This window comes from Phocoena sinus, chromosome X (genome assembly GCF_008692025.1).
Source record: "Phocoena sinus isolate mPhoSin1 chromosome X, mPhoSin1.pri, whole genome shotgun sequence".
Classification (NCBI taxonomy): domain Eukaryota; kingdom Metazoa; phylum Chordata; class Mammalia; order Artiodactyla; family Phocoenidae; genus Phocoena; species Phocoena sinus.
The window spans coordinates 126164710-126191335 of NC_045784.1; positions in this window are offsets into that span (position 1 = coordinate 126164710).

The window sequence follows — 26626 nt, forward strand, 5'->3', positions numbered from 1 at the left end:
GCTGCAACACTGGCTTCTATTCCTAATTCCATGCAGTGTGTGTGTCTCGGGTTATAACAGATGGTGTTTGCGATGCATGCAAAAGCTTCAAATAGCCAAATGGTGCAGCCGTGGAGATTTTCCAAAGAGAAGACAAGAACAACAACAACAAAAAATACTCTCACCAGTGAAAATCTGAAGAGTGTTTATATTACTTCCTACTGTGGCAAAATAGAGAACATCCGATTACTGCAATGGCTCCACTGACTGGGAGAAACCAGCCAAACGTGAAGGGGGCTGATGCCACTGGAAGGCTGTACCTGCGAGGCACATTCTAACCCTTTCAAGAAGAGATATTACTTAAAAGAAATTAAAATACAGAATCTAGGCCTCCTCATCCTGCCAATAGATCTGGAATTTTCTCTACTGGCCAAGGTTGCCAGCTCCATGAGTTGACGGCTCTAATTGGTAAAACACTCTGTTCTAATAAAACACTCAAGATTTCATTCCTGCAACTCATAAAACCAGAGCTAAAAAGGACCCTGGGGGTCACCACTTCAACCCCTTACTTCCCAGCTAAGGTACCTGAGACCCAGAGAAGAGTCATCCAAGGTCACATGGCTAGATAATGACTTGCCCTAGCCCTGTATACTGGTGCACCCCACCAAGCTCCCCAAACAGCTAGAGGCAATCAACAAGCACCTACTCATGTTTTCACCAAGACCCACCTATCCCCACTTATTCGTGACCTGCTCCTGCTCTAATATCCCTGTGACTTTTGCCTCTGGACCTTCAAACTGGGGTTTGGATTTTGTCTCCAGCTCTCTGTAAAGAACTTAGACTTGCTTCCCACCCTGGCCCCCACACCTTTGGCTTCACTGACTCCAACCGCCGATCCCAGACATCTCATCCGAGTCATGGCCCAGCCAACCCACACCACGGCCAAACCACCCTAACAAGGAGGAGATTCAGACAAAGGCAAAACCAAGACTAAAGTCTAGGTCTCCTGATTCTAAGACCAATGAACTTCCCACTCATGATATTCTCTAACCCCTGCCCCTGCATTGCTGTTACTTCCATCTTCCACAGCAGGCAGGAAATCTCGTCCCTCTCCATCATACAGAGTTTTCACATCCCACACCACCTTAAACCCTACCTGAGCCTTCTCTCCTCGGCATAAATCATCCCCAGCTTCTTCAAAATGACCTCATAATTCATGGTTTCCAGATCTTCAGAGGGCTCATAAACTCAATCACCATTCTCTTAAAAAGAAAAATAGAGAAGACTTTGAATCCATCACGTCTTTTGATTTAGACAGTCTGCTCGTATCAATGCAGCTCTGATCACGGTCACATGTTCATCAGCTGCATGTCACATTATGCCAAGTTGTGGCCAGCTGAAACCCTAGGATTATGTTCAGATTCTTTCCTCAGGGATGTTCAAATACTGACAAGAGAACAAAGATGCTTTCTCTTTCCTCTGGGGTCTCCAAGATGGAATTCTGTAAATCCAGGGATGCCAGAAACCATGTTCTCCACCAGAAAAAGAAAGCTCATTTGCAACAGGAGAGTTTGGGGCCAGGAAGAAATGAGCAGAGATGAGTGTGTGTGTGTGTGTGTGTGTGTGTGTGTGTGTGTGTGTGTGAGAGAGAGAGAGAGAGAGAGAGAGAGCGAGAGAGAGAGAGAGAGAGAGAGAGAGAGAGAGAGAGAGCGAGAGAGAGAGCCCACAGTAACACGTAAGCACACATTCACTGGTGCTATCAAATCTCCAATTTCAATCCTTGAAGTTTCCTGAGCTGCTTTGGTTCCTGCAGTTCTTCCACTGATTCTGGGAGCTACCTCAGAATTCTTCCAATAAGTTCTCTTGTATGCTTCAACTAGGAAAGAAGGTTTCTGTCATTTATAACAAAAAGAAACTCGACCCTAAATTTTCTGAGATCTTCACAGGGCACGGATTTAGAGCCAGTGTGGAGGCTTTCCTTGCTGAATGAGACAGCAGATCGGGTATCTGGACAGTAGGAGGGGTAGAGAGAAGAGAAAGTGTGACAATGCTGGAGACCAAGTCTTCTGCTTACCACTTTGTGAAGCAACATCCCAAGTCTTCTCTGGGCTCCTCCAATGACTCCTCCATCCCACGAAGCTCAGAGGAGAGTGCACAGGACCCATCACCTTGCTTCTTCCAAAGATCTCCGCTCCAGACGGAAAGCTTGGTAGAACTGGGGTTCCTGTGTGGAAAAGAATGCTTGGGAAAATTACGGGTCTGTGACACAGTCTGAATCTATCCTGTTCCCAGGCCCTGCATAATGTCAAGGCTACGCGTTGAACATGTGAAATGGAACATCCTCTGTGTTCTGCCAAAGAGAATCTAAGCCACCTTGAGCTGGAGATGGCACAAACTAATGTTTGGGTTTGTAGCGACTGACAGCAAGATAATCAAGTTGAATCCCCTAAGTGCCTTGGGCTCTTCCCCTTTTAAAGTGCTCTGTGTCTACCAAACGTAAAATAGACAGCTAGTGGGAAGCAGCCACAGAGCTCAGGGAGATCAGCTCGGTGCTTCGTGACCACCTAGAGGGGTGGGATAGGGAGGGCGGGAGGGAGACGCAAGAGGGAAGAGATATGGGGACATATGTATACGTATAGCTGATTCACTTTGTTATACAGCAGAAACTAACACAGCACTGTAAAGCAATTATACCCCAATAAAGATGTTAATAAATAAATAAATGCTCTGTGCACACAGACGAAGTGATTTGGCTGAAAGACCAGCAGCTAACAAGTCACACAAGGATAACTTCCAAGCCGGCTGTTTGCGAACATGAGTAACATTATCCAGGAAGACAGTCGATATGATGCTGAGTAGAGAGCAATGTTCTTGGCATAACTGTCCCCAGTGTGGCTAAGATGTGGGCCAGCATGTTCCATTACAATTAGTACTTAGGGGAACTATGGCCGCCTAATAGCCTTGCAGTTGTAAATTCACTCAGAAGGGATTATGTGCTCTTACTAACACAGTAGTGTTGGAGTGAGCTTTGCTCGATTACATACTTGGCCTCAAGCCTTCTATTCAAGGCATTACAAAAGCATCTCTCACAAACTCATCTACCAGGAAATCTGGCTTTTCCTCCTACATCAGTCCTAGACAACCACCAAAGAAAGATTTTATTTGCTCATTGAGTTTGCACTTTCTTGCTCTATTTCAGGAAATAATGATGCTTCCAGAAGCACTAAAGGCTGAGGTACAGGAACATAATGTCACCCATTTGACCCCGGAAAACACAGTTCTTACACATTTATAAATTTTTTCTGCACACTAACTGATCACCAATCTTTGGAGGAAATGCTAAGAGCCCAGATGGCAATAATCTGAAGGAAGGGGAGCTAGTAAATGCCTTCAGATTAAGCTGAATAATAATAATAATGAAGAGGAATTTACAGACCCACTGGGGTATAGGTATTTCTTTTCCAGATGGAAAGAAAGAATTCATTTTTGGTAGACTTTTAGCAACGACTTTCCCACTAAGGAACCTTTGATGCGGTAGCCTGCTCACCTAGTTACAAATTATTTTAGAGTCTGTACAGGCAGACTTCAGAGATACTGCAGGTTCTGTTCCAACCACCACAATAAAGCGAGCATCACAAATAAATTGAATCACACAAATTCATTGGTTTCCTAGTGCACATAGAAGTTATGTTTATACTATACTGTAGCCTATTAAGTGTACAATAACATTATGTCTAAAAAAACAATGTATGTACCTTAATTAAAAATACTTTATTGCTAAACAATGCTAACCATCACCTGAGCCTTCAGCATGTAGTAATCCTTTTGCTGGTGGAGGGTTTGAAACATTGCTAGAATGATCAAAATATGACGCGGACACGTGAAGTGAGCAAATGCAGCTGGAAAAATAGTGCTGACCGACTTGCTCGATGCAGGGTTGCCAAATATCAATTTGTAACAAAACGCAATGTCTGTGAAGCTCAATAAAATGAGGTATCCTGTACTTGGCCCCTTAGAGCTATTTAAGAAAAGCACAAAAAATAAATGCGTGGTGATTATTAAACTCATATTAACCTGAAAATGAAGGGCTTTGTGACTCCCAAAAATGGTGTCCTGAGAAACACGTGAGGCAGTTACAGACAGGGCCTGGGAATTTGGGAAGTGTTCTAAGCATTCTCCTTCCTATTATTGGTGCTATATCACAAAAGCTACTTGGAGAATGGACTTGACAGAGCTTCGGCCAATAAGCTAGAGGAATAGATTCACACTGAAGTCTTCTGATGTTAAATTTTGTGGCCTACTACACATCCAAAATTCAAGTCATAGATCTCTGCTTTCAAGACAAGATTACAGCTACCCTTATTAAATGTGCAATCGCCCCAGAAACAGACAACAGCCAGGTACATGAGAAAGTATGTCAGGAGACTTTTCCAGGACTGCCTTGACATTAAATACCCAACTGGATATTATCCCCATAAACCTCTCAAGTGTCCTAGAAATGCCAATACTTCAGCAAATAGTGACAGAATTGAATCAGTAATCATAGCAATTCCAACTTCAACAACTCACAGGGGATCACATCTTGGATCATATGTCCTTTGTCCTTCACTGATATTGACAACATAATGCTCCAAATTTGAGAGAGGCGTGCTTTTTTTTTTTTTTTTGGCTGTGCCGTGTGGCTTTTGGGATCATAGTTCCCCACCCTCTGCCGTGGAAGTGTGGAGTCCTAACCACTAAACCGCCAGGAAATTCCCAAGAGAGACATTCTTATAGGTAGGTTTTCAGCTGGAGATCTTTGATTGTAAGCAAAAAAAAAAAAAGAATTCTGTGTAACTTGAGCAAAAATGAAAATGTGTTGGAAGACATAGGGAAGCTCAAAAGATCAAAGGAAAACTAAAGAACCAGGCTTGGAACAGCCAGGAACCAGGGACTCCAGAGGGTCTGGCACCACTCAGCAGTTTGACCCAAGCATATACCACCACTGGAATACATTCACTCATCCAATACATATTTACAAGTACCTACCACATACCAGACACAGTTCTACATGCTAGGGATATAGCAGTAAACAAAACAGACAACATCCCCATTCTTGTGGGTGTTTCATTCCAATAAGGGGAGAGAGACAATATTCCAAAGAGAATAAACATTTTAAAAAGCCATGCTAGTCCAGTGGTTAAGACTTCGCCTTCCAATGCAGGGGGTGTGGGTTCAATCCCTGGTTAGGGAGCTAATATCCTACATGCCTCGTGGCCAGAGAAAACAGACATATTACATACAGAAGAACAAACATAAGAATATAATAAACTTCTCATCAGAAACTATGCAAGCCAGAAGACAATGGAACAACTTTAAAGTGCTGAAGAAAGAAACTGTCTACTTAGAACTTTATACCCAGGGAAAATATCTTTCAGAAACAAAAGCAAAATAATTTTCCAGACAAACAAAATCTGACATGATTCATTGCCATCAGACCTGCACTGCAAGAAATGTTAAAGGAATCAAACAGGAGGAAAATGATACCAGATGAAAACACGGATATATACACAGAAATAAAGAGATCTGGAAAGGTTAAATATGTAAGTAAATATTTAAACAATTTCTTCACATTATTTTTAATGTCTTCAAAAACTGACTGTTTAAAGCAACAATATACTATGCATTTTGGTGTTAATAACATACATAGAACAAAAATCTATCAAAATGATATCATGAAGGATAGGGGAGGAAAATGGAAGACTATTGTTGTGGGCTTCCCTGGTGGTGCAGTGGTTGGGAGTCTGCCTGCCAATGCAGGGGACATGGGTTCCAGCCCTGGTCCGGGAGGATCCCACATGCCGCGGAGCAACTAAGCCCATGCTGAGCCTGTGCTCTAGAGCCCACGAGCCACAACTACTGAAGGCCACGCACCACAACTGCTGAGGCCCGCATGCCTAGAGCCCATGCTCCGCAACAAGAGAAGCCACCGCAGTGAGAAGCCAGCGCACCGCAATGAAGAGTAGCCCCTGTCTGCTACAACTAAAGAAAGCCCGCACAGCAATGAAGACCCAATGCAGCCAAAAATAAATAAATAAATAAATAAAATTTTAAAAAGGCTCTTGTAAGGTTCTCACACTTTACTAAGAGGTATAACATCATTTAAAACTAGATCATGATAAGATAAAGATGCATATTGCAAATACTAGGGCAACTACTAAAAGGGTAAAAGAGGCAGAGCTAATAAGCCAAGAGAGGAGACTACACGGAATACTAACAAGAATATTCAAATAATACTAACAAGTTCAGGAAAGAAAGAAAATGACATTTATAAGGCATTCCATCCACTAACAGCACAAAGCACATTCTTTTCAAGTTCACATTGGACATTTTACCAAGATATACCTATGCTGGGTCCTAAAACATGTCTCAATATATTTAAAATAATTGAAATTATACAGAGACATTTCTACAGTCACAGTGGAATTAAACTAGAAATAAATAACAAAAATATCTGGACAAGTCCCAAATATTTGGAAGTTTAGAAAAGCTACTGAACACTACTTTAAATTCCAGTCAAGACAAAGTATGGAAGGGATTTACCCTCCCACTTGAAACAACTGAAAACAAACTAGACAAAATATGCAAACCACGTCACTCAAGACATTGGACGTGAGACAATGAAAAACAATTATCTCTGAAATATAAAAAACAAGTGAGGTGAGTCCTAATATTGCTTCACATTACCAGCTGGAGAAAGTTTCCAGGGTACAGCAAGGGAGGGGGAACCTAGGCAGGCCCCCTGAATTGGGTACACAGAGATGGGAGTCTGACGAAAAGAGGGCGACTAGAGTTCATATGATAGAGTATGAGAGAGGTGAGAGCTGAAAATAAAGAGGAATCCAGAGATCTTCAGGGTCTCCCTCAAATATTCAGAAAAGTACTGATTAGTGCATGCAAGTAAGAAAACTACCCAAGACCAGGGAAATAACCACCAAAAAAGATTACAGGGAGCAGTGCTCAGAGATCACACACAGTCAGGAATAATACCTCTTGTCTACAGTCAGTGTGGGAAATCTCATAATTAAGTGAGCATCAGTTAGAGCTGTGGTTCCCAAATGGAAGGCACTTTTGTCCCTAAGGCGACATTTGGCAATATCTGGAGACATTTTTGTTGTCACAACAGGGGGCATGCTACTGGCATATAGTTTGTAAGGGCCAGGGATACTGTTAAACATTCTACAATGCACAGGACAGTCCTCCACCACAAGGAATTATCTGTCCCCAAATATCATTAGAACTGAGGTTGAGAAATCCTAGGTTAAAATAATAAAAAGAATGTTGCCTCGGTAGTGGTGAAAAATAAACCCCAGACTAAACCCTATTCTTGCCCCAACTAACAAAATTTAGCTCATGCAAGACCTGAAAGGATCAAACTATTTTCACATAACTGCATCCCAGAACAAAGCTCAAGAATATTTATTCACTATCCAGTAAGGTAAAACTGACAATCCCCAACATCTAATAAAAAATTATGAGACAGGCAAAGAAGAAGAAAAACATAACCCATAATGAGGGGGGAAATCTATTGAAGTTGACAGAGAAATAATAGATGGTGAAATTAATAGAAAAGGACATTAAAATAATTATTATAACTGTATTCCATATGTTCAAGAAGCTATAGGAAAGGTTGGACATGTTAAGTAGAGGAATGGTACATGTGAAATGATCCAAACTAACTTCTAGACATGAAAACTAAAATGGCTAAGATGAAAAATATACTCGATCGGCTTAATGACAGACTACACATGGCAGATGAAAAGATTATGAAGACATAACAATATATACCATCTAAAATGAAACACGGAGTGAAAACAAACTAAAAACATAAATAAATAAACAGAGCATCAGTGAAATGTGGCACAACTTCAAGCAACCAAATATATATAAAATTGAAGTCCCCAAAAGACAGGAGAGAGGGGCTATTCAAAACATGTTTAAAGAAATAATGGCCAAAACCTTTCAAAAGTTAATGACAACTATAAACCAGCAGATTCATGAAGCTTAACGAACCCAAGGATAAGAAACAGAAGAAAGCTACACTAACACATATCATAATCAAATTGCTTGAAATCAGTGATAAAAAGAAAATCTTAGAAGTAGCCAGAGGAAAAAAGAATAATATACTATGTATAGAGGAAAAAAGGTGAAGCTAACAGAAGATTTCTCATTGTAAATCATACTATGTGATTCCATTCATATGAAAGTCCAGAATAGGGATCCATAGAGACAGAGAGTACATCAGTGATTGCTTAATGCTGGGGGGAGAGTGAGGACAAGGTGTAGGGCGTGATAGCTAAAAGATACAGGGCTTTTTCTTCAGATGATAAAAATAATCTAAACTTGACTGTGGTGATGGTCGAACATACCTCTGAACATATTAAAAACCATTGAATTGTATACTTTAAATGGGTGAATTATATGGTATATGAATAAATCTCAGTAAAGATGCTTAAAAAGATAATGGACTATTTTAAAGACAAAAACAACAACATTGTACTGGAGATTTATAATATAGGTAGAAGTATAATGAATGAAAACTATAGCACTAAGGTGAGGAGGGAAGAAATTGAAGTATACTTCTACATGATTCTCATACTTTATTTGAAACAGTATAATGTCACTTGAAGACAGATTGTGATAAGTACAAAATGTATATTATAAACCTTACAAGAAACACTGAATAACAAAACAGAGTTATAGCTAATAAGCCAACAAAGGAGATAAAATGGAAACATAAAAACACTCAATTCATCCAAAAGATGGCAGAAAAAGAGAAACAAAGAACAGATGGGACAAATAGAAAACAAATAGAAAATGATAGATTTAAACCCAACAGTAATGAGAATCAGATTACAATAAACAGGCTAAACACCACACACACAAAAGGCAGACATAATCAGATTGGATTAAAAAAATCAAAACCTAACTATATGCTGCCCACAACAAAGCCACTCTAAATATAAAGAAAAAAATGGGCTAAAATTTAATTCTGACACTAGTCCAAAGAAAGCTGGAATTGCTATATTAATATCAGACAAAGTAGATTTCAGAAAAAAGAGTATTATTAGAGATAACGAAGATCATTTTATAATGTTAAAGGTGTCAATTTATCAATAGAACATAACAATCTAAACATTTGTGAACCTAAGAACTGACTTTCTAAATATATAAAGAAAAACTAAAAGAACTTGAAAATTAACTAGAAAAATCACCATTATAATTGGTGATTACAATACTCCTCTCTCAATAACTGAAAGTATGTACATAAAATTCAGCAATGCTATAGAAGACCTGAACAAGAAAATCAGTCCATTGGACCTCATTGACATATATAGCAGAAATCACACTTTGTTTTCAAATGCACATGGAATATTTACCAAGAAAGCCCATACTGTGGGCCTTAACACAAGTCAAATATTAAAAGACTCAAGTTATATAAAGTATGTTCTCTGACCGCTATAGAATTAAAGTAGAAATCAGTTAAGAGAAAGATACCTGAAAAATCCCCAAATATTTGTACTCTAAATAAAATACATATATATAACTTATGAGACAAAGAAGAAATTAAAATGAAAATTTTAAAATGTATTAAACTAAATGAAAATGAAAATATACATATCCAAATTTATGGGAGACAGCTAAAGCAGTACTTAGAAGAAAAATTATAGCATTATACACCTCTGTTAGAAAAGAAGAAAGGTCTCAGATCATTGACCTCAGTTTGTACATTAAAGAACTAAAAAAAAAAAAAGAGCAAATGATACTCAAACTAAGCATAAGAATGGAAATAATAAAGATCAGAGCAGAATCATTGAAATAGAAAACAAAAACAATAGAGAAAATCAATAAAATAGAAATCCAGTTCACTGAGTCAATCTATAAAATTGATAAACACCTAGCCATGATGATGAGGGAAAAAAGTGAAAAGAAAAATTATCAATATCACAAATGAGAGAGGTAACATCACTAAAGATTCTGCAGCTATTAAAAGACCACAAGAGGATATTATGTTTCAACACATGAAAATCATTCAGTGTAATACACCAGATTAACAAAATAAAGGAAAAAAAATACATGATTGTCTCAGTTGATACAGAAAACATTTGAGAAAATTCAATGCCCTTTAATGATAAAAACACTCAATAAACTAGGAATAGAAGGAAACTAACTCAGCGGGGACAGAGTTTTAGCTGTATAAGATGAAAAGAAGGAAAGAAAGAAAGTAGGGAGGGAGGGAGGGGAGGAAGGAAGGAAGGGGGGAAGTAAAGAAAGAAAGAAAGAAAGAAGATAAAATAAAGGGAGACGCAAGAGAGAAGAGATATGGGAACATATGTATATGTATAACTGATTCACTTTGTTATAAAGCAGAAACTAACACACCATTGTAAAGCAATTATACTCCAATAAAGATGTAAAAAAAAAGATTTGTATAACAGTTTGCCATTTGACTTAGTTAATCTTCACAGCAATCCTTCGCTGTTGAAGTGGAAGTAGTACTGATAACTCCTACTGAGTGCTTACTCTGCACTAAGCTCAGAGGATAGACAAGTATAATTACTAATTCTACAGACGATGAAACTGACTCTTAGAAAAGGAAGTATTGAAATTTCAGCTCAGTTGTTCCTCATTTTTAAAAAAAATTAAAAATGAAAAATGTTATGAATAAGTTTGTGCCAATATGTATGCCAATTTGGACGAAATGGACAAATTTCTTGAAAGACACAGATTACCAAGGCTCATTAAAGAAGATATATGTAACCTGAAAAGTGCTGAACATATTAAAGAAATTGAAGAGCTGTTTACAACTTCCCACAAAGTAAACTCCAGGCCCAGATATCTTCAGAGGTAAACTTTAGAGAATATGTTTTAAAAATTTATATTCAAACACTTCCAGAAAATTGAATAGGAGGATCTCCTATTCTAACTAACTCCCCAACTAATTCTATGAAGCCAGTACTACTGGTAAACTCAAACCAGGTGAAGACATTAAATGAAAAGAAAACTCCAGGTAGATGTCCTTCCTGAACATAGCTATAAATTTCTAAGACAACATTATCAAATCAAATCCAACAGCATGAAAAAAAGATCATGACCAAATGGAGTTTATCCCAGGAATACAAAGTATATTTAACATTCAACAATTAGTTAATGTAATTTACCATTTTAACAGACTAAAGAAGGAAAACCATGAGACCATCTCAACAGAAGGAGAAAAAGCCCTTAAAAAATTCAACATCCATTCATAATTGAACCTGTCAACAAAACTAGGAATGGAAGGGAACTTCCTCAATCTAAAAAAAAAACATGTTAAAAAAAACCACTAAAATTCACATCATACTTAATGGTGAAAGGCTGACTGCTTTTCCCTTAAAATCAGGAACAAGCAAGGATGTCTACTCCCGTCACTTCTGTTCAACACTGTACTGGAGCTCCTAGCTATTGCAATAAGGCAGTGAAATATATGGGAAAATAAATATATATATATAAACAAATTCCTTTCCCCCACAAACAACATGATCATGTACACAGAATATCCTAAGAAACTTATAAGATGTTAACTAGAATTAGTAAGTGATTTTCGCAAGGTCGAAGGGTACAAGGTTACTATGTAATAACCAGTTGTAATTCTAAATACTAGTAGAAAACAATTAGAAATTGAAATTGAAAAAACCATACAATTTACTACGGGATTTAAAAAACCCAGAAAATATGAGGGATAGACTTAATCAAATAAGTATACTGAGAACCCCAAAACACTTTTGAGAAAAATTAAAGGCACAAGTAAACAAAGAGATTTGTCAAGTTCATGGGACGAAGGCTCAATATTGTTAAGATGTTAGTTCTCCCCAAATTGATCATTAGATTCAACCTAATCACAATCAAACCCTAACAGGATATTTTAATAATAATTGTCACACTGATTCTAAAAGTTATATAGAAATGGAAGGACTTAGAATATCCAAAGGAACATTTAAAAATAAGAAGTTTAGAAGGTTTACCCTATTTAATTGCAATGCCACGGTAAGCAAGACAATGTGGTATTGGCATAAGGATACATGCATAGATCAATGGAAAAGAATAGTCCAGAAATAGAGCCATGTATATATGACCAATTGATTTTCAACAGGTGCCAAGGTAATTCAATAGGAAAAAAAAAATCTTTCAACAAATAATGCTGGAATAACTGGGTGCCCATATGGGAAAAAGCAAACCTTGACCCTTACATCACACCACATGCAAAATTAATTCATGAAAGGATTATAGAATAAAAGCTAAAAATATGAAACTTTGATAAGACATCACAAGAGAAAATAGTTGTGGCTTTGGGGTAAGCAAAATTTTGTTAAATTGGATGAAAATAGCATGATGTATAAAAGAAAAATTGATAAATTGGACTTCACAAATTAAAAAGTATCTGGTCCTCAAAAGAAAACATTAGCAAAATGAAAAATCAAGTTAAGGGAAAGGAGAAAATATTTATAATACATATATCTGACAAAAAGAATCGTATACAGAATGTACAAACAAATCTTACAGGACAATGATAAGAAAACAAACCACCCAATTAGAAAATCAACAAAAGATTTGGACAGACTAGTCATAAAAGATGCTATACAAACGGTCAACAAGCACATGAATAGATATTCCACACCACAAATCATGAAAAAAATGCAATTTAAAACCACATGAAGCATCTCTAATAACTAATACTAAAAAGATTTTTAATACCAAGTGTTGGCGAGGATGTGAAGTGACTAAAACTCCCATTCACTGCTGATGAGAATGTAAGATGATACATCCAATTTGAAAAACTGACAGTTTCTTAAAATGTTAAGAAACACCTAACTTATGACCTAGCAATCCCACTGCTAAGTGTTTACCCAAGTGAATTAAATATAAAATGTTCACGGCGTATTTATTCACAATACTCAAAAATTGAAAACAGCTCAAATACTCCAAAACATATGAATGGGTAAATAATTGTGGTGTATTTATACACTAGAATACTATTACATGATTAAAAAAGGACTATTGATCCAAACAACATTAATGAATCACCAAAATATTAGAGTTAGCAAAAGAAGCTAATCACTATAGATTAGAATGTTTCCATTTTTATGAAACTCTAGGAAAAATATATCTAATCTATAGTGATGGGAGGTAGATCACTGGGAGTAGGGTGTGGGGATGGACCGGAAAGAGGCACAGGAAAATCTTTTAGGGCAATGGAAGTATTCTATATCTTGATTGTGGTTGTGATTACACAGCTGTATACCATCCAACTATAAAATAAAACGTACCCATTTAAAATGTATGTAAACTATACATCTGGATAACTTAAAATGGATGGATGGCCAAAATCCAAAAACTGACGATACCGTTTGTTGGCAAAGACGTCGCATAACAAGAGTTCTCATTCATTGCTGGAGGGGATGCAAAATGATACAACTCTGCAGGACAATTTCTTACAGACAGTTTCTTACAAAGCTGAACATAGTCTTACCATCCAGTCCACTAATTGTGCTTCTAGATATTTACCCAGATATATCTGTCCTGGATGGAATCCTGGAACAGAAAAGGGAACTTAGGTAAAAACTAAGGAAATCTAAATTAAGTCTGGATCTTAGTAATAATCATATATTGGTATTGGCTTATTAACTGTGACAAATGTACCATACTAATGTAAGATGTTAATAATATGGGAGACTGGGTGTGGGGTATATGGGAACCCTGTATTATCTTTGCAATTTTTCTGTGAAACTAAAATTATTCTAAAGTAAAGTTTACGTAAAAAAAAAAAACCCGATGCCTGATCCAACTCCCCAGAAATTCTGATTTAATTCGTCAGCTTTGCAGCCTGAGCATTGGGAGTTTTGAAATCTCTGCAGGTGATTCTAAGGTGCAGCCAGGTTTGAGAACTCTAGGATGAGAGCCTGAGGGTGAGGACTCCAATCTGGACAAGTGCCAGGAGCTATACACATGTCCACAGTGCCTCTTGTGCCAAATTTAACCTCATAAAATCATATTTCCTCAGCAGATAATGTTGCCCTTTCTATAGAATAAACAGGTGGAACCAGACAAAATATCTTTTCTTATTATCCTAGATTAAATAGCGCTGTTCCAAAGAGCTTTCTGTAATGATGAAAATGTTCTATATCTACTCTCCAATATGGTAGCCGCTAGCCGCCATGTGGCCATTGAGTACTTGAAATGTGGCAAGACTGAAGAAGTGAAATTTTCATTTCATTCCGTTTCATTAATTCAAACTTAAATAGCCACATGTGACTAGTGACTACTGTATAGGACAGCAGTGCTCTATAAAAACAATCAAATCCCTAAGAAAAGGCTTCTCAATGTTCTTTTTTGTATTTGGACTAATTTTTTCTCTCTCCAACTTTTTTCTTCCTACAGTTGGAGCCTCCTATTTGCTAGGAGCCGCTTGTACTTTAAAACAGCAGGACGAGTGCTACCTCACTCCCCTACCTTAGCAGCAGAAGGGTTTGGCATCCTTCCTGGGCCTCCCCAACCCGTGGTGGTGCCTGGTGCCGCTGTTGGCTGCAGGAAGCAGCCATTGTGCCCTTGGAGGAGGGCGTTTCGTCCCATCCCTGACACCCCTTCCTGGAGTATTTTGGTTCAGTCCAACACTAATTTTTCAACTGCTCTCTCTGGAGTTAATTCCAAACTCCTAGAGAAGAAAGGAAAATAGGGTCCCCTGGCAGAGGGATGCAGATGTTCTGCTATTTATCTCCATTTAAAAAATAGCTTCTCCCCAACCCTCTACCACATCCACGAATTTCTACTATACTGCACAGCTAATGACTACATTAAGCATTTGGAAGGTCTGCATTATTGTATTGGTGTCAGCTCCATGGCAGAATACAATTATACTATAGATTGCTTAGGCCGTCTGGGTGATGGGAAGAAATAAACATTCCGGAGGGGCAGTATAGATTGAGCTTTATCACATACAACTCCCCCGATTGCCAGCTCCGTATCTTGAATACTGAAAGCAAAAGAACAAAGGCAAGATTTTAGAAATACTGTTGCTGTGCTGGGGCCGCACACCTTGTCACTTACACATTACAGGCGGAAGTTCAGCTGTCTGTTTGTAATAGGTGTAGGGTTTGTGTGGTTTTTAATGATGCAAAGAGGTCAGGTGAGGATGGTATTTTTTTTTTTTTTAAGTAACAGCTTCCACTGTCAGAGGCTGTTCCAAGCTTATTTCACAGAGATCAGGAAGAAATCTAGATTACCATGAGTGATTAGCAAAGGACAAAAAACTGTGATTAGCATTAGAATTAGAAATTCTAAACTGATTTAGAATTGAATTCTAAATTCAATTTTGCCGCAACCTAGGCAGGCCTATGGTTTCGGGGTTTGTGTTTTTAACAGCCTCATTGAGATGTAATTTTAAATACTATAAAATCATCCACTTTTAATGCACAATTCAATGATTTTTAGTAAATTTATATTTTTGCAACCATCACTACTCTCCAGTTTTATAACATTTCTTCCACTGCAAAGAGATCTCTCCTGCCTGGTCAGTCACTATTTATTATCCCCACCCTTCTCCCAAGTTTAAGCAACCACTAATCTATTTTCTGTCTCTATGGATTTGCCTGTTCTAGATATGTCATATAAATGGAATCATGCAAGTTGTAGTATTTTGTGACTGGCTTCTTTTACTTAGCATAATATATATATATTTTTTTTTGTTTTGTTTTGTTTTGGCTGCAGCATGCAGGAACTTAGTTCCCTGACCAGAGATCGAACCCTTGCTCTCTGCATTGGGAGCGTGGAGTCTTAACCACTGGCTCACCAGGGAAGTCCCTAGCGTAATGTCTTCAAGGTTCATCCATGGCAGAGCATTGGTACTTCCTTTTTTTTATGGAGGAATAATGTCCAACTGTGTGGCTATACGACATTTTGTTTACCCATCATCAGTTGATGGATATGTAGGTTGTTTTCACCTTTTATCTATTATGAATAACGCTGCTGGGAATGTTTGTGTACAAGTTTTTGTTTGGACAAATATTTTCAATTCTTTGGGGTATATACCTAGGAATGGAATTGCTGGGTCATATGGTAACTCTATGTTTAACTTTTAGAGGAGCGGCTAAACTGTTTTCCAACGTGGCTGCACCATTTTACATTCCCACCAGCAATGTACGAGGGTTCCAATTTCTCCACATCCTTACCAACATGTCATTTCCCATTAAATATATATACAGCCCTCCTAGTGTGTGTGAAGTATGCATTAGGATGCTGTGACTTACGTTTCCCTAATGACTAATGATGTTGAGTATCTTTTCACGTGCTCACTATTCATTCACAAATGTTCTATGTTGAATTTTTAGTTGAATCAACTGGATTGTCTTGTTATTATTGAATTGTAAAAGTTCTATTCATATATTGGGTACACGTTCCTTATCAGACATAATATTTGCAAATATTGCCTCCAATTCTCTGTTACCTTTTCCCTTTCTTAATGATGTTTTTTGAAGAGCCTAAGTTTTTAGTTTTGATAAATTCCAATTTGTAATTTTTGCTTTTTAATGATTGTGCTTGCTTTTTTAAAAGTCATACCTAAGCAATTTTTGCCTAACCCAAGGTCGGGAAGATTTTCTCCTATGTTTTCTTCTGAAAGCTTTACAGCTAACAAAATATCCTATCTTTATACCTCAACAAATAATACCCTCATGACAACCTGGAAGGCCAGGTTCAAACGTAAAACTCTTGGACTCAAAGTTCTACATCTCAGTATAGAATACCAGCCCCCTGCAACTGACCCAACACCTACCCGGCTTCCGTTCTCACTCTGGGCTCACCCCTCACTGTGAGGGGCTGCACACGTGTTTGTGTGCACTTACTAGCCCATGCCTCTAAATTCCATTCCCAGTCCCCCCAAATAGCAAACAGCTGCCCCCTGGCCACCCCTCGGGCATAGAGGTGCCCACACCAACTGCAGCATGTGTCCCTGGGGAGACAGACACAGGGAAGGAGCTTGTGAAAGCTCTGGAAATGGGCTTGCAGCCATCTAGGCAAGGAATTCCAGCTTCCCAGGTATCCACTGTGTGTTCTAGAAAAGGGCCAGCTGCTCTGTGTGGGCACATCTCCTTGATTCCACTGTCTCCTCCTCAAAGTGAGGCCATCTAAATCACAGGGACCAGAGTGGGGCTCTTTTTGCATAGGTCCAAGTGTGGTACTAAGCCTGCCAAATCCTCAGCGGGAGGAAGACAGGAGGAAACTGATGGCCGGTGAGCCCAGAGAGTTGCCCACGGAGGTCTTGCTCTTCCACGGGCTCCTATCCAACCTGAAAACAGAAACGGGCAGCTTGTGCGAACAGGATCAATCCATTTCCATCAAGGCAAAGGGGGGAAGCAACCTCAGAGAGGAGGCTTCAGTCTCAGGCCTAGAAAAGCTAGACTACGATATACCTCCACTTTCCTGTCTTCTCTTCCACAATCAGATTTCAACCTGTATTCCAACAGTCTCATCCATAGACCTATGGTTTAACAGGGCTGTCTATGGGGCTCCAAGATCTTCTTGCTAGGACAGTGGGAAATCTATTCTGGTGTGAGGATTTCCTGGGCCCAGGTTCTCGTCACTGGTTGCATCCAAAGGCAGTGCCCCTTTATTTTATAACTGAAAATTTGTACGTTTTGACCCCCTTCACCCATTTCAAAAGGTACAAACTTCCAGTTATGAAATAGATAAGTCATGGGATGTCATGTACAGCATGGTGACTATAGTTAATAATACTGTTTTGCATATTTGAAAGTTGCTAAGAGATTAAATCTTAAAAGTCCTCCTCACAAGGAGAAAAAAAAGAAAAGAAAAAATGTCATAACTATGTGTGGTGATAGCTGGTAACTATACTTATTGTGGTGATCACTTTGCAATGTATACAAATATTGAATCATTATATTATACACCTGAAACTAATATAATTTGTTTTTTTTTTTTTTTGCGGTACGTAGGCCTCTCACTGTTGTGGCCTCTCCCGTTGTGGAGCACAGGCTCCGGACGCGCAGGCTCAGTGGCCATGGCTCACGGGCCCAGCCGCTCCGCGGCACGTGGGATCTTCCCAGACCAGGGCACGAACCCGCGTCCCCTGCATCGGCAGGCGGACTCTCAACCACTGCGCCACCAGGGAAGCCCCTAATATAATTTTATATATCAATTATACCTCAATTTAAAAAATGTCTCCAGACGTTGCCAGATGTCCCCTGGGGGACAATATATTCCCTGGTTGAAACCACTAGAACTAGATAGAATATTACACAGTCTTGACAATGACAGGTTTACAAATTTTGTGTAATAAAAATTGCTTATGTAACAACATAAAAAAAGCAGAATAAAAATATACTCACAACAAGGCCACAATGAGTAATAAAACAGTGTGTGAATAAAAGTTGTGACTGTAATAAAACACTGAATGAAAACAATGCCCCTTTAAACGGTTGGTGAACACCAAGATACTGCATAGTAGCTGTTCCGTAGGTGTGTGGATGACGGCTCTGTTTATTCATGCTTGAGCAAGAGGCTGATAGGAAGGTAGCACAATGCAGAGGGACATTCACCTCTGGATGGCCCATGCGTGAGTATGCTACAATTCCTTTGGTACAGGTGGGACATCTGACACTTATTCACTCAGAACCAAGGGCTGGCCCGGAACTCAGGACCAGCTCAGCAGCAGCAATCTGTCATCTTTCACATTCCTTCTTAGGTTGCCTTTCTCAGCTTGGCTGGAGCCTCTGAGCCAGGTAACCATTTCGAAGATTGCCATAGACACTAGAACTCTGTTGTGGTAGAAGCTTCCAGAAGACAGATGTCTCCAAGAGAGGGATGGCAACCAAGATTTTTGGGCAGCAGAGTACAGACTGGCACAAGCTGGAAAGATTTTGAAGAGGCAAAGGAATTGGAATCGTCTCCATGCACAGTAATGCGGACAGGTGCTTCCAGGAACAAAGAAATATATAGTTGCCGGGGCCTCAGTTTGCTCCCTGTTAGATGCTCCCTGTTAGACAGAGACGGAGAGAGAGGACTGAACCTGAGTGTGCGAAAATGATGAGGGACAGAATGTGTTAGACCGCAGCATGCCCAAGAATGGCTCCCTAGGTCCCGTTCACAACACTGATTTCTATTCTTTACGGATTCCTGGAAGTTCTAGTACTATTACTCCATAGAACGATTATAATCAAGCTCCCAACTTCCTAATATTTTCTCTCTTCAGGGTTCTGTTCACCATCCATCTTCCTTTCCATTGTTCTGTGTCCAAAAATGCGATAGCATATGATGTAGAAAGTTCATCTCAGTAAATTTAGGGTTTTTCAATTACTTATTCATTTAACAAACACTTCTTGAGGTTCTACTATGTGCTAAGCCCTATGTTGGATGTTGAGACCCACATGATGAACGTAACCAACATGGTCCCTGATCCGGTGGGATTTACATTCTATCAAGGAAGAAGGATAGATGGAAGTAGACACATAAGCATAATAGAAATATCATCAAATAATGAAAACGACTTTGAAGACAGAGTAGCAAAGTGACTATAAAGACAAAATAGAACAATGGCAGCACTGGAGTGAGGGTGGTCAGAGAAAGCATCTCTCGAGAGATAACCTTTGAGCTGAGAACTGAATGAAGAGAAGGAGGCAGCCACGCAAATACTGGGGGGGAAAAAAGCATTTCAGGCAAAGGGAAGAGCTGATAAAAATGGCAAGGCAGAAACAAGCTAAGGTCGTCTAAGGAGCAGCCAGAAGGAGGAGGAGAAGGGGGAAAGGAAGAGGGTAGGAGATGGCACTGGAGGAGCAGGTGGAAACAGGTCATCTAGGGCCTGGTAGTTCAAGTGTAATATGTTAAGATTTTATCGCAAGTAAGGTTATAATTCACCGGAGGAGTTTAAGCATCCATCCCTCCACCTTTCAGTAATGGCGCCCCAATTTCCTTACTGGAAATGTCTTCTTTCCACATGGGAAATAGTTCAGTGGGACTGTCAGTCTAGGTGCCCCAGACCCTTGGCACAAGACCCAAGCTAAATCAATAGGGTGGACTCTCACTGGAGGTTCTTCTTGTTGATCTTATAACAGCTTTATTGAGGTAAAATTCACAGACCGTACGATTTACCCATTTAAAGTGGAAAATTCTATGGTTTTTAGTATATTCAGATTTGAGCAACCATCACTCCAGTTGATTTTGTAACATTTTCATCATCTCAGAAAGAAATCCTGGGTGGGATAGGGAGGGTGGGAGGGAGACACAAGAGGGAGGAGATACGGGGATGTATGTATATGTATAGCTGATTCACTTTGTTTTACAGCAGAAACTAGCACACCATTGTAAAGCAATTATACTTCAATAAAGATGTTAGAAAAAAGAAAGAAAGAAATCCTGGACCCTTTAGCTCTTACCCCTCTACCCTCTTCTGTCCCTTCCCCGCTCCAGTTCTAAGCAAACCCTAATCTACTTTCTGCCTCTGTAGTCTTCCTTTTTCTGGACCTTTAATATGAATGGGATCATATAACATGTGATCTTTTGTGCCTGGCTTTTTTCACTTAGCATAATGTTTTCAAGGGTCATCCATGTTGTAGTATGGATGAGTGCATCATTGCTTTTTATGGCTGTACATATATACCACATTTTGTTTATCTGTTCTTCAATTGATGGACATTTGTGTTGTTTCCACTTTTTGGCTATTTTTACTAATTCTACTATGAACACTTGCATACAAGTCTTTGTGTGGCCATATGCTTTCCATTCTCTTGGGTAGATACCTAAGACTGGATTTGCAGGGTCATACAGCCACTCACTTTGAGGAACTGCCAAACTGGTTTTCACAGTGGCTGCACTAATATACATTCTAAAGAGTGAGGCACGAAGCTTCCAATTTCTTTACAGTCTCACCAACACTTGTTATTTTCCATTTAAGAAAAAATTATAGCCATCCTAGTATGTGTCTGATTGTGTCTAGAAGTGGTACCTAATTGTGGTTTTGATTTGCATTTGCCTGATGCCTAATGATATTGAGCATCTTTTCATGAGTTCACTGTCCTTTCTATAACTTTTTGGACAAATGTCAATTCAAATCTTTTGCCCACTTTTTTTGGTCTTTTTCTTATTGAGTTGAAAGAGTATTTTTTTTTTTTTTGAAAGAGTATTTTTTAAAACATATTCTGGATACTAGATCCTTATTGGATTGGATGCTTAGTCCAAGGTCATGAAGATTTATAACTACGTTTCATTTTCTTCTAGGAATTACATAGCTTTAGCTCTTACGTTTAGACCTTTGATCTATCTTGAGTTGGTTTTCGTATAATATATGGTGTGGGGAAGGGGTCAAAAATCCTTCTTTTCATGTGGCTATTCAGTTGTCCCAGCACCATTCACTGAAATAGCGAATCTGTTGACCACAGATGTATGGGTTTATTTCTGACCTCTTAATTCTGTTGCATTGATTTATATATCTATCTTTATGCCAGTACCACGCTGTCTTGATTACTGCAGTGTTGTCTGAAAACCAGGAAGTGTGTGTCGTCCAACTTCGTTCTTCTCTTTCAAAATTGTTTTCATTATTCTTGATCCCTTGCATTTCCATGTGAATTTTAGGATCAGCTTATCCATTTTTGGACATACCTTTTTCCATCCTTTTACTTTCAACTAATTAATGGCTTTCAAACTACAGTGTGTCTCTTGTAGACAGCTTATGGTTGGATAATGTGATTTTTAAATCAATTGTACTAATTTTGCCTTTTAATTGTGTTAATAATTTACATTTAATATAATTACTGATAAGGTAGGATTTATGTCTGCCAGTTTTCTATTTGTTTTCTACATTTCTTATGTATTTTTTGTTTCTCAATTCCTCCATTACTGCCTTGTTTTGAGTTAAATATATATGTTATAGTGTACAATTTTTTTCATTGTTATTTATTTTATTCTATATTTTTGAATTATTTTCTTCATGGTTGCCCTGGGGATTACTATTAACATCTTAATCTATAAATGTCTAGTTCAGATTAGTGCGAAGTTAATTTCAATAGTGTATGTACAAAGACTTTGCTCCTTCGTGGCTCTTTTCCCCATATAATATTATCATCAAAAATTGCCTCTTTATACATTTTGTGCCCTTCAACGTGTATTTATAATGATCACATTATGCTGTCTTTTATATTTACCTATGTAGTTACCTTTACTAGTATCCTTTATTTCTTCATGTGGATCCAAGTTACAGTCTAGTTTTCTTTCATTTCAGCCTGAAGGACTTCCTTCATTATTTCCTGTCGGGAAGGTTTGCTTGCAATGATGTCCTTCAGTTTTTGTTTATCTGGGAATGTCTTAATTTCTCCTTCATTTTTGAATGATATATTTTTTTCTGTATACATAATTCATGGTTGATAGTAGCTTCTTTTGTTTCATTTTTTTCCCTTTCAGTAAATTCATTTGAAAATGTCATCTCACTGCTTTCTGACCTCCACGGTTTCTGATGAGAAATCAGCTTACCTTATTGGGGATCCCTTGTAAGTGAAGAGTCACTTCTCTCCTGCTCCTTTCAAGATTCTCTCTTTGTCTTTGGACATAATTTGATTATGTTGTGTCTAGATGTAAATATCTTTGAGAATATTATACTAAGAGTTCATTGAGCAGATATACAAATGGTCAATAGCACATAACCACATGACCATAATGATGGTCAACGTCATTAGCCATCCGGGAAATGCAAGTCAAAACCAAAATGCAAGTCAAAACCAAAATGAGATATCACTTCACACGAAGTAGGATAGAAATAATGAAAAGGTCATATAATAACATGTTGGCGAGGTTGTGAAAAAAATTGAAACTCTCATACTCTGCTTGTGGGAACGTAAAATGGTACAGGAGTTTGCAAAACAGTTTGGCGGTTCTCCAAAAAGCTAGACATAGTTATCATATGACCCTGGAATTCCACACCTAGGTATATACCCATGAGAAATGCAAAGTATGTCCACACAGAAACCTGTACATGAATGTTCATGGCAGCATCAGTCATAATAACCAAAGGGTGGCAAAAACCCAAATGTTCATCAACTGATGAAAGAATAAATAATATGTGGTATATCCATACAATGGAATATAATTTGGCCATAAAATAAATGGATACTACAACAATGCATGAACCTTGAAAACATTATGCCAAGTGAAAGAAGCCAGTCACAAAGGACTATGTATTATAAGATTCCATTTATATGAAATATTCAAAATACACGAGCCCATAAACAGAAAAGATGTTACTGGTGGCTTAAGGCTGGGCACGGATAGAGAGATTGGGAGGTGATGACTGTGGTGTGTAGGGTTTCTTTCTGAAGTCCTGAAAATATTCCAAAGTTGATTAAGGTGAAAGCTGCAGAACTCTGTGAATATATTAAGTCACTGATCTGTACGCTACAAATGGGTGAACTGTATGGTATATGAATTATATCTCAATAAAGCTGTTTAAAAAAATAGATCAACAAGAACTGTCTTCGTGAAGGTAGCTTACTAGTTAGTGCTTTGTAATCATAAAATGCTTGGCAATAAGACCTGGGCTTGAGTCTTTACTGCTCACTAGCTGTGTGACTTTGGGTGAATCATTTTCTCTTTCTGACTCTCGTTTTCCTCATCTGTAAAATGGGGTCAATAATAGTACCTACCTTATAAGGTGATTGTAAGGATTAAATTAAATATTGAATAAAAGGTGATTTCCAAACCTGAATATATGAAGACCCCAAGAACACATCTGTGGACTCCTGAGAATATGTTCTGTGGTCTCAAGTTTGAGAAACACTGCCATTTGCATTGATCACAATCACCAATACCAGTGCTAAAGCAGACACGGAAGCCAAGTATCACAGTTCACTTATGTGTGGTCCCCAAGATCATCCAGAATATACTTACTCATCAAAATCATAGAGAACTCACTGACCCTAACCCCCTTGAGAATATATCCACTGCAACTATAACTCTCATTACTGCTGGAGGGAGTGTAAAGCGTTACAACTACTTTGGACAACTGGCTGGCAATCAGTACACCTACAATGGAATATTATTCAGCCTTATAAAGGAAGGAAGCTCTGACACTGGCTACAACGTGGATGAACCTTGAGGACGTTATGCTAAATGAAACGAGCCAGTCACAGAAAGACAAATATAGATACTACATGATTCCACTTCTGTGAGGTCCCTAGAGTAGTCAAATTCATAGAGACAGAAAGTAGGGTTTCAATTTTGCAAGATAAAAAAATTCTAGAAATCTGTTGCACAAAGGTATGATATTGTTAACACTACTGAACTACACACTTAAAAATGGTTAAGATGGTAAATTTTACGTTACGGGTTTTAAACCACAATTAAAAAAAAATAAAATAAAATACTTTCAAAAGAAAAGAAATATTTGCTGTTGGGCCACAAGAGCCAGAAGAGCTGGCAGCTGGGAAGCCATGTGGTACCAACACAGCCAGCACTAAAGTTTCTTCTGTCTATTTGCTCTGGCATCAGGGTCCAGCTTCTCACCTAAAGTCCAACACAGTGGTCTTCTATCTTGGTTGCATGTTAGAATCACCTGAGGGGATTTTATATGTTCTGATGTCTGAGCCCCACCCTAGAGATTCTGACCTACTTTATCCAGGGTATGGCGTGGTAATTTAAAAAACAAAACCAAAAACAGGTATTTCTCAAATACAGCCACGATGGAGGCCCACTGATCTAGGGAGATTCAGAGCTGGTCTCCTTGGGGACTTGTGATGGGGCTCCCAGGACTGATGCACTTTAAGGGCCTGAAATGAAGTAGCTAGTGGCGACAGAGAGAAGGTAGAATCAGCTGAGCTTGGTGATGATTGGAGTGGTTCGGGGGAGTCAAGGGTAACTTCCAGGTTCCTGGTTTGAACAACAGAAAGATGGTAGTGTGAATCAATCCGGTAGGGAAGACTGGCTAGAGGAACAGTGTTTGCAGGGGAAGACCATGGATTCAGGTTAGGAGAAGACTTATGGAGCTTGAGATGCCTATTAGAGGTCCAGGTAGGGATGGTGCGTAGGGAATTGGATGTTGTAATCTGGAGCTCGGGGAGAGGTCCAGGGCAGCGGTAAATCTGTGTATCATTGAAAGGTATTGGGATTGATGAAATCACCCTGGGGAGGAAGTGTAGAGAGAGAAAACAGAGCTCAGAACCAGCTTCTTGAGTACTCCAGTACTGGCTTAGGAAACTGAAAAAAAGAAGTGCCTTTAAAAATGGTCAAAATAGGGCTTCCCTGGTGGCGCAGTGGTTGAGAGTCCGCCCGCCGATGCAGGGGACACGGGCTCGTGCCCCGGTCCCGGAAGATCCCACGTGCCGCGGAGCGGCTGCGCCCGTGAGCCATGGCCACTGAGCCTGCGCGTCCGGAGCCTGTGCTCCGCAACGGGAGAGGCCACAACAGTGAGAGGCCCGCATACCGCAAAAAAAAAAAAAAAAAAAAATGGTCAAAATAATAACAGCTAATCTTTATTAGAAATTAATTTGTGCAGAGCCCTGTTCTAAAGGCTTTACTTGTTTTAACTCAACGCTCACAACAACTCCATGAGTTAGGTCGTTGTGATCAGTGTCTAACTGCGTTTTGGTTTCTGACTGCTTTGTTTGTTTCGTTTTGTTTTTTTCTGGCTGAGCTGTGCAGCATGCAGGATCTTAGTTCCCCCACCGGGGATCGAACCCACACCCCCTGCATTGGAAGAGCAGAGTCTTAACCACTGGACCACCAGGGAAGTCCCATGGTTTTTGACTGCTGAGAGCTTTCAAGCCCCATTCCTCCTCCTTTCCCTTTGGCCCCACATCTGAGCAAGTTCAGTGCTCTGTCCTGGGCACCAGTGGGAATTTCAAACCACGAAAGGCCCAGCCTCCGCACACAAATTCCCACCCCAGCTCCACCCCCTCTCACCACAATAAAAACCTGAAGCCATCCACCATCACCTCACTGCTGTTTTGCCCTAAACTGAACCTGAGCCCTTCACCTTGGGGAATCTTTGTGCTGTTCACTGTGTGAGTAATCGACTATGTTAGTTTCCTGTGGATGCTATAACAAACTACCACAAACCTGGTGGCGTAAACAGCAGAAATGTATTTTCTTACAGTTCTGGAGTCTGAAACCAGTTTCACTTGCCTGAAGTTAAGTGGTTAGCAGGACCACACTTCCTCCGGAAGCTCCAGGGCAGAATCTGTCCTCAGCATCTTTCAGCCTCTGGTGGCTGCCAGCATTCCTTGACTTGTGGCTGCATCCTCAAAAAACTAGAATCTTCAAATCTTTCTCTGTTCCATCTCCATATTGCCTCCTCCTCTGTGTGTGTGTGTCACCTTTGTCTCCCTCTGATAAGGATACACGTGACTGCATTTAGGGCTCACCTAAATGGCCCACCTAAAGATAATCCAGGGTAATGTCTTCATCTCAAGATCCTTAACTTCATCACATCCACAAAGATCCTTTCTTCAAATAAGGTAACATTTCCAGGTCCAAGGGATTAGGGCCTGATGTCTCAAGGAGCCATTTTTCAGCCTACCACACATGCATTGGCGCATCCTTGTGTGGAAGAAGCCCGTCCAGTATCCAGCAGGGGATAGCA